At 37.9% G+C, this 9,898-nt stretch overlaps 1 long non-coding RNA gene across 2 annotated transcripts; it reads right to left on the minus strand.

Moving 5' to 3' along the window:
• Positions 1-1,850: 1,850 nt before the first annotated feature.
• Positions 1,851-7,031, minus strand: LOC114784529 (uncharacterized). 2 transcript variants are annotated; one of them, XR_003748873.1, is made up of 7 exons: positions 6,306-7,031; positions 5,961-6,085; positions 4,901-5,072; positions 3,855-4,322; positions 3,692-3,762; positions 3,357-3,525; positions 1,851-2,258 (listed from the first exon to the last, which is right to left on the minus strand). It is a non-coding gene; the product is annotated as an uncharacterized LOC114784529 (long non-coding RNA). The 2 variants fall into 2 exon arrangements; XR_003748872.1 differs by having other exon boundaries at positions 5,961-7,031.
• Positions 7,032-9,898: the final 2,867 nt, after the last annotated feature.

Consider the following 9,898-nt stretch of genomic DNA (forward strand, 5'->3'; position numbering starts at 1 on the left):
GCCTTGCCAGCAGAGCGCAGAGTTCTTGGCTCGACATGGCGAAGATCGTGGGGGTCGCATCTTCTGCGCTCGCTGCCCACGTCACTTCCTCGCTGCTGCCGACGCCAACGTCCTCGCTCCGCCCACTCACCCGCCGACGTTGTCGCTTCCGGGTTTCGCGGAGTTTCCCGGGGGTGACGTCATCACGCGGCGCCGCGTACCACGGCTTCTCGGGGAGAAAACGCTCCACCAGAACGGGCGGCGCGTCTCTCCCCTGCCGTCCGCGTTCGCCGCGCCGGGCTGCGTCCTTCGCGGCGTTTCTTCTCCTCTGCTTTTTACCTCTGCGCTTTTGGGGGGGTCGCTGGCATTCTGTCACGACTACGGACTTACGAGGGAAGGAAGCGCAGAGGTTTGACATACTGGGAAGGGGGTTTTATTATAACAAACAATAAAGAAATACAAATAAACAATGGCGCGGTGGCCGAAAACAGTTTAACATAAATCAAGAACTGAAACAAACCCGTAGGCGTGTGGCGATTGCCAGAACTCAAAACACATAAAACTAAACAAGGTCAAGTTCGTGCAGAGAGTTCACGAAAATGCCAGCGACCCCGAACGGGCGGAAACTTCCGGCATTTATGGGGCGTCAGGATTGGATTCCGGTGTGGAGCCCAGCTGCAGGCAATCCTGACACATGCACATACATTTAATCAAGAAAGTTGCTTGAACAATGAAGGAATCCTTCTTAAAAGCCTAAAACCATTTTGTGGCTAATGTTTTATTGGGGAAAAACACTACAGTCACTTCTGTCTTAACCACGCTGCTTCAAATTATGAAGTGGATAAATTACATTTATCCAGAGCAACATACAATCAGTAGTTACAGGGACACTCATACCACAGACACACAATGACAATAACAGATGGATGGACCGGACCCGGAACACTGGTGCAGGTACTCCTTTAAAGAAGTGAAACCAGATGGAGGAAGGTGCAGGGCTCTCACAGTTGCACACTCAGAATGTTTCTGATCACATGTAAAGACAGCAAGTAAGCATTAGCTAACTTCACAGCCATGGCGAAGACCAAGTGTGGGGTGAAGCATTGTTTCATTACACAGAGCACATTAAACATAAACCAGCGGACTGGGACCCCAAAATGAGTGGGTGCAGGTGATGGTTGTCCGAATGAGGCTAAGCAGAAACAAGGCAGTAACACCAGCCTTTAGTGTACAAGTGTAGATGCACTGTAAAAAATAAACCGTAAATTTTACGGTAAAAAACCGGCAGCTGTGGTTGCCAGAACTTTACCGTGAAAAATACGGTAGCAACGTTATTGGTTTTACAGGATTGCACTAACTGTACTGTATATTTTACGGATTTTAATTGTTTTTTTTTACGGTTTATAACCGTCTAATTAACATTTATTTTGCTATAAAAAAAAATTAGACCCGTCAAATTCCAGGGTTTACATTGTAATATTTACGGTTCATGGCCATGTTTTTTACAGTTCAGAACTGTCTAATTTAAAGGTTTTTGTTGTAATAATTACGGCTTGTTACCATATTTTTTACAGCTCAGAACTGTCTAAATTATAGGTTTATGTTGTAATAAATACGTTAAAACCTATAATTATTTCACAAAGCAGACAGAAAACTATTTAAACTAAGGAAAAAACATTAAATATGTAAATGCTGTTGAATTATTTTTAATATAAATAAACTGAACATAAGTGAATTCATTCAGCAATTCTATGAAAGCACCATTTTATCACATTAGCTGGGAGCAAGAAGAGATAAAGGTAAAATAGCAATGTAACTTGTAAGTCAAATCATCAAAACCCATCAAAATCTAATAAAAACTTACACATCAGTGTGGTCCCAAGTATTTTTAATAAAGACTGGCAGGCATTTAAACATTAGTGTTTTTTTTCTGTTCTTGTGTTTTATCATAAGTATACAATGGCTTAAGATCAGTCTTAAAATCAGACAAGAAATCGGTCAAGACTATGCATTTAAAATTTAGATTCCGCTATCTAACTGACACTTTAGTTAGATAGGTAAAGTTTAAGTTGAACATTTACATTAATAACTACTAAAGCAGAACAAGGAACAACACAAGTTGCTGGGCACCTTTGCAGGCCATTTACAATGTCTCTCGCCACTTGTAATCCGAAAGGTCAGAGATTAAGGTGAAGACTCTTGGGTTCACTGGGAGTTGTTTTTTGTTCTTCTTTTCCACCACCTTTGTGCCCTTTTCAGGATTGATGATGAAAAAACACCTTGAAAAGAAAAAACAACATTGAAAACCTCTGTAAATGGAGCCACATACACAGTCTCACAAAAGTGAGTACACCCCTCACATTTCAGCAATTATTTTAGTATATTTTCTTAAGGGACAATACTATAGAAATGAAATATGGATATATTTTTAGAGCGGTCAATGTGCTGTTTGTATAGCAATATAGATTTCCTGCCCTCTGAAAATAACTTAACATACAGCCATTATTGTCAAAATAGCTGGCAACAAAAGTGAGTACACCTTATGTTTTACCAGATGTATGTTGTTTAACCATGCAAAGCCACATGTCCTATTCATCATGTTAATGTTTTTGCCTGCTTGACAGGACCATACAAATTTGTGTATCTTGTATTAGAGCAGTTAAAATTTGGTTATTTGAGTCCAATTATCTCATACCAACCACTGGATGTTAAACATGGCACCTTAGAGCAAAGAACTCTTTGATGATTTGAGAATTACAATTGTTGCTCTCCACAAAGATGAGCAAGGCTATAATATTGGTAACAATCTGACACCGATTTACAGTACAGTTGTCAGGGTCATACAGAGGTTTTGCAAGGTGGGTTACACTCGGAAGCCTGAAAATAATCTCACAGCCTAGGCCATCTTTGTGGAGAACAACAATTTTAATTCTCAAATCCTCAGAGAGTTCTCTGCTATAAGGTGCCATGTTGAACATTCAATGGTATGAGAAAATCGTACTAAAAGCACCAAATTTTAACTGCTCCAAAACAAGATACACAAACTTGTATGGTCCTGTCAAGCAGACAAAAACATGAACATGATAAAGAGGACATGTGGCTTTGCATGGTTAAACAACATAAATCTGGTAAAACATAAGGTGTACTCACTTTTGTTGCCAGCTATTTTGATATTAATGTATGTATGTAAAGTTATTTTCAGTGGACCGAACATATATACTGCAATACAAACACCACACTGACTACTCTAAAATATACCCATATTTTATTTCTACAGTATTGTCCCTTAAGAAGATAAAATAATGAAATGTAAGGAATGTACTCACTTTTGTGAGGTACTATAAAGTGAACCTACCCTCCTAGGTGTCTCTACATACCTTTGCAAAAATTCAAGCACTGATGCCAATTCAGTAGGGTAGTGAATGTTGAAACAGTAATAACTGCCGAACATTAGGCTAACAGCAGCGATGAATGTAGTGATGTCATCATTCACAATCTTGCGGTCCACACTGAGCATGAATCGATCAGCAGCATATCAGGAGGGTCCTGTGGATACATTTCAATGCAATGAAGTTATGTACATGTAGCAAGGTAATAGAGTATTTGCAAATATGACTGTTAGACAAATTGCAGTTTATTTTGTACTGCACTGAAAAACTATTTCACATAGGGTTCATGATAAAATTGACACTTGTGTTTGCTAGATACTCACTTAATATTATTGTGAAATCAGAGTTGAGGGTTAAGCAGGTGTCTTTCCAGAAGAGGAGGCACAGACCACCACTGGTAAAATATATAAACTCAACTTTATAGATAAACATTTAATCATTAAAGCTTTGAGGGTGTTACTGTATATGAATAAAACTTAAACTTACCACAGACAATGATGCAAGGGGTCACAGGCAAGTTTCCCAACTCTTCATCCTTTTCAAGGCTTGTCTCTTCTACATAATGAAGAAGGAGCGCCTCTTTCTCATCAAAATAGGAGAGAAGTAGAAGAATCAAGTCAAGAATTTTGAGAAGTAGAAGAATCAACCATTTGTCTGTCCTCTCAAAACTTGAAGTTTTGTGACAGCCCGTAAGACACGCTTGTTCCTGGTTGCACAAACATTCCTCATGAAGTTCAACAGCCTGTTTCCCTTTGTGTCAATGCTGTTTAGGAAGATCTCTTTAAGTGATATCCCTGTGAGGTCTTTAAAGTGCACTTCCATTCCACTTTCCTGAAACAAAAATGGCCACTCTTTAGTAAGGGTTTTCATGTCTGTTCCTTTGTTGATATCTTTTCGTTGACTGTAGTATGTAGATTTCATGAGAACCTTCACTTCCTCTTTCAGAAATTTGTGCTGTAAAAAAAAAAAGAGACATAGGTACGTACTTAGTTGGACCAGGAATAGTTTGTTGCCCTATTGTTATTCAAAACCAGGTGTTCATTTAGAATGACAAGATAGTAAGTAAATTACAGACAAACTTTTTACAGTTGTACAGTTACTTTAACGGACATACTAATATTTTGCCTCACTGTTAAAATAAAATGTATTAAACAGAACAAATAACCAAAAATAACAACAAAAAAACAAAACTGCTACTTTTAGGTAACAAAAGTAATAATTATGTCTGACCATTACAGGGATAGTTCACCCAAAAATGAAAATTCTGTCATCCTTTCTCACTCCCAGATTGTTCCAAACATGTATGCATTTATTTGTTCTGCTAAACACAAAGGAAGATATTTGTAAGAAAGCCAGTAACCAAACAGGCAGTAAATGGGAATGAGATCTGCTTGGTTACTGACATTCTTCCAAATATCTTCCTTTGTGTTTAGCAGAACAAAGAAATGTATACACATTTTGGAACAATCAGAATTTTCATTTTAATATTAAACCATCCCTTTTTTGTAATGGAAACAAATACTTGGACTTACTGGTCTCCTTTAGAACAGAAATAAATTTCCTGGCTTGAATCTTCTGGGGACTCCACTCCAAGTGACTTTAAGGTGTCCTCAAGAGATTTTTTAGTTGCGATTGAGAGTTCAGGTAATACAGCATCAATGGCATTGCTGATGTTTAAAGTGTTTAGCTCTGAATCACCCATTTCTGAAAGACAACCAAAATAATAATTCACATAAATTATAAATTAACCAAAAAATGTTTTGTATAACATACCCCAGTACATTACTTCTGCTGGGACGTTGGTATTCTCTGTAAATCCAAACTGCCTTACTGCATCTTTAACAGAATCACCATACAGCTCTGGGTAAAATGCAGTGCTGTTTTTTTCCCTCAAACTTAGATCACACGTTGACCCTTCTGACAGATAGGCCTGGTACATTTGATGCCTTTCAGAGAGAGCGGAGCACAGGTTTTTGAAATTCTTTAAGTTCCTAGCACATCTTTTAAAGTAACTGTGCTTACTTTCAAAGCGCATTGTCCACAACCTGATCAAAGGACCAAACTTTAAAATCAGTGCAGGGTAATGTCGCAAGTAGTGATGCTTAGGCTTTAACCTATGTCCTGGAAAGAAAGAAAATCTACAAGCAAGATATTCTTGGATAAGAACGTCAAGGTACGCAACCTCTGGCAATGAAATTTTCTGTGCACAAATGAGCTCCACAATGTCTTTTAGCTGAAGGGTCAACTGCCAAACATCATCTGTGGGCTCTTTCACCTTGTCACACATGATCACAGGAAGAAGTCTTAGAAAATTCCAGTTCTGAATAGCCTGACCAGAAAGCTTTACTCCATTGGAGTTTACTGCACATAGCTTACTCAACGCATCAGAGCCACTGTACTTAAATTTCTTAATGAGTCTATTCAGAATTGAATAAGTGAACCACTTTTTCTACTTTATGAAGTACTTCAGGTAAAGGCCTAAATCATAGGAAAGGATACCCTCAAAAATGTCATGGCCTAAACAAGGTGGCAGGCCAGGCACACAAACATTGAAGTAATTTAATGAATTAAAAATTGAGTCAGATATTATACCTTCAACGTTTTGTTGTTCTTCAGACTGTAAAATGTCTACTGCAGATTTGTAGTTTTCAGGAGTGCGCTGAGGTCCACATGCATTTGGATCTGTTTGAAAATCTGTTCGTGTTATCCGGCAATACCTGCAGAAATATTCAGAAAAACTGAAATTTTCTGTGAATCCACCGATATTATGATATTATGCACAAAAGAGTCCCTTTAACTTAACAACCTAAATGCTGTTTCACATCGTGCTTGCAAATTTTACATGCGCTGCGAAGATATATTCATGCGCCACAAACAGGGTACATGCTACTCGTGTTTAAAACCACACACTTCTTCAAACGATTTAATTCAACTTACCAATTTGCCCAGACACATTTATATTACTTCACATTCCCACCAGTTTGTAGTTCTGCTCAGTCAATGCAATAATCGTTCGCCACTTGTCCACTGCCGACGTGCTGAAACGCAAACGCTCCGCGCCAATGAGAGCTCAGCCAATCAAATTCTTTGGCCAAGGCGCAATTTTATCATGATTGGACGATGCTTAACGGTTATCTTTCAAATACTTTCAACTAATTCCTGAGAGCAGAGACAAAACAGAGCGTAGAATTTCAGATTTCGTTTCACACACCCTTAAAAAGTAAAACCACTGCTAATTACAGCAAAACAATACACTGGACACAGACAGGACATACCTATCAAAACACACAATTTACAGTACCACACAAAACACAACGGAACAGTACGCGTGATGTCACGTTTTTGCGACGTTCCAAAACCAACATGGCGGGGAAAGGGAAAGGTGCAATGTTTGTTGGAAATTTGGGCAGATTAGAGCATACAACAACAGGTGGACAAAACGCATAAAAACTCCGATATGTTTTGCAAAATACGGGATTATCTTCTTCATCGGGGATACCAAAGAACCACCGAGCAGTGCCGAGACAAGGTTAAAAAACTGCAGGCACAGTATTTAAAGGTGTGGGATGCACCTTAAATCTGGCAGCTCTGCAGATGAAAAAGATAAATTCCAATGGTATTACGCTGTCGACGGCATCAAACCATCTAGCCAACCGAATGCGATCAGCGAGAACGCCGCTCTTCCTGTTTCTCCTGAAACCCCGCCCACCATAATGACGTAAGCGTGCTGAAAGCATATGTGAGTGCAGGCCAGACTCGTACTCGGCAACCGTGCCTAGTGTGAGTACACCCTAAGAACGTTTCCAGTCCAGAGGAGTGGAGTGGTTCTTTAAAACACTACAATACAATATTTTATGATAACAACTACTATAGAAATCTATTGAAATCGAACGAGAATTGCTGGTGTCTTCCTCTTGTAAGTCGCTTTGGATAAAAGCGTCTGCTAAATAAAGTAAAGTAAAGTAAAGTAACTACTTATACATTTCCAATGTGTACAGATTACAAAAAACTCAAGGCATGAATATGACATTTTTTAGAGAGCATTGACTGAAATCAACACAAGCAGGTTTAATAACATCATGTTATCTCATGGGTTTTCACATGTGATGCCATGGGTTTCACACAAGAATGTTCCAAAAACACATTTTTGCACATGTAAAAAACATGAAATTCATGTCTTTTCTGTAATGGATAATACAGTATATTGTTAATTTTCCTGCAATAAACCGTATTTTCGTATGTTTTTAACTGTTAAATGTAAGGTCTTACTCTGTAAAACTGATTACGGTTTTGCACTGTAAATTCTACGGTTATCCCATGTTTTCAGGAATACGGTTGTATCCTGTAGCATTTATACGGTATTTTACTGTTAAATTTACGGACATTTTTTACAGTGTGTCCTTACACTTTGAATGCATTTTTTAAAATGTACGATAAATATCTTTGGTTATCAAAAGGGACAAATGAAAAAAAAAAAGAAAAGAAAAATGGTTTTCACCTAACAGGGATTACCACAAAACTGCCTTTGCTGACAGCAATTTTTTGCATTCATGACAGATTTCAGCTGACTCTGAGCGTGTGCATGATATGCTTTTCATTTATTTAGCACTCCAACCAATACTTTTGAACCCAATGCAGTGTCCTAGGCTACTGTGCTTCGAGCACAGCCCTCCTGCGCGGTAAGGCTGCCTATTGATTTTCATGTAAGAGAATGTAAGACAAATCATAAGTATCGGGTATATATGATATGATTTGCTCTAACCCTACTTGCTTAGAAAATGTTGGTCAAAGCCTGCACCTATATTCTATACAATCTTAGTGCCTTCAAAATGTATAATTCACATATTGAATAGTACATCATTGTTCCTATGGACTTTATGTGGCCGACACGTGTTACATTCAATGTTTTATTTCTTTTTTCAATTTTATTGATCTTTTGCTTTAAAAATAATGCAATAAACACATTGTAAACACACCCTTGCCGGGAGGTAAGATTGCCTATTGATTTTTTATGCATGAGAATACTGGGCATATGATAACACTGGTCACCCCAGTACTGGGTCAGTGGGAATTTTTATTGTCTGTTCTGGGAACTCAACCTGCACCAGTAATCCCAGTCCATTTATAATGCACTCATTCACATACTGAATAGGAAACCAATATTCTAGTGTTTTTTATTAAAATTATTTCAGAGCCCCATGGGTTTTACTAACATTTTCTTCCATAGTTTAATTTTATATGATCACTAAAAACATTTTACCCAGACATAACGCCATTATGTTATTATCAAGATTTGACACAATTAAAAAATACATTTTTGACATTTTGTTTTGTTTTCGTGATGGTATTTTGTCATGGTTAATGTATGGATTGTAATAAATATAACTGCAATAAATAATGATTATGCTTTGATCTGAAGGTGGTTGGGTTGCCAGATGAGTTTCCAGGTGAACCCAATCGTGACAGTATCTGTTATTTACTTGGGTGTTCATTTTAACTGAAAGAAACTCTTAAGCCTGGATGGCTTTTTTATGCAGTAGGGTATTTGTATTTTCTAACCTCACCTTATTAATACTCAATGATTAAAGAATAAAAGAGAAACTACTTTGTCACCAATGTGACCAATATCACAAATCATCTGTGAAGTGTGTTTTAAGTAGGGGCTGAGAAGCAAACCCTTTTACACATTCTCATCAATTCTCCCAAATTGTTCCAACATTTGTTCCATAAGAAAATAATTCCATTATTTTTCTACAAAGGCAAAAAAATAACTGTCAATGTGCAATGCATGTCTGTAACGGTGTTTACTCCATTGTATATTCACAAAAGTCTCTTTGGATGGGTACGTCTCACACAAGGACAACTGTTTAATCCATTTTTCATTCTTTATCTGCTGACTCATAAAGCCTTTTTACGTTCTTAAAACTCCACGTCCTTTTGAACAAACCCTTACAGTTTCTTAGAAATAAAATAATAATAACCTTTCCCATGACATGGAACCAAGCAATTGTCATTATTTTCTAGAAATTAAGTCATTAATAACAGCCAAGTTGATAGATGACATGTGTGTGATTCTGCCAGTATCAGGGCAATTAGGCGTTCTTTGGAAAGTTTGAAAAATTAAGTCATTTCTTTTAATAGCCTTCACACCGCCTTGGCGCTTTGCGCAAATGTTGGTTAATTTATTTTCTCCCATTTATTTAGAGTTTCCGTATGGTGATGTTGGTTTTGGCTCATGCATGTAAGCGTATTCCCAGAGTTTTCCTGTGATGAAAGATAATCTTTATTCACACAAGGGGAGGGATACTTGAGCACGGAAGGCTGTTTATAGTATCTGGAGGGCTGAGTGTCATACCTATACAGGTGAGGGACGATATTTCTTTTGGCAGATGATGTCTCAACGTGAGTATTGTTTAGATGATGCCCATCTGGATGTGCCCTCAATAGATCAGGTTCAATCACAACTGTGCAAGCGCAAAGTTTTCTCGTGAGTGAGAGAAATATGCAAATCAGCGTATGCCAAATGAACA

The sequence above is a fragment of the Denticeps clupeoides genome, chromosome 2 (genome assembly GCF_900700375.1).
Source record: "Denticeps clupeoides chromosome 2, fDenClu1.1, whole genome shotgun sequence".
Lineage (NCBI taxonomy): Eukaryota > Metazoa > Chordata > Actinopteri > Clupeiformes > Denticipitidae > Denticeps > Denticeps clupeoides.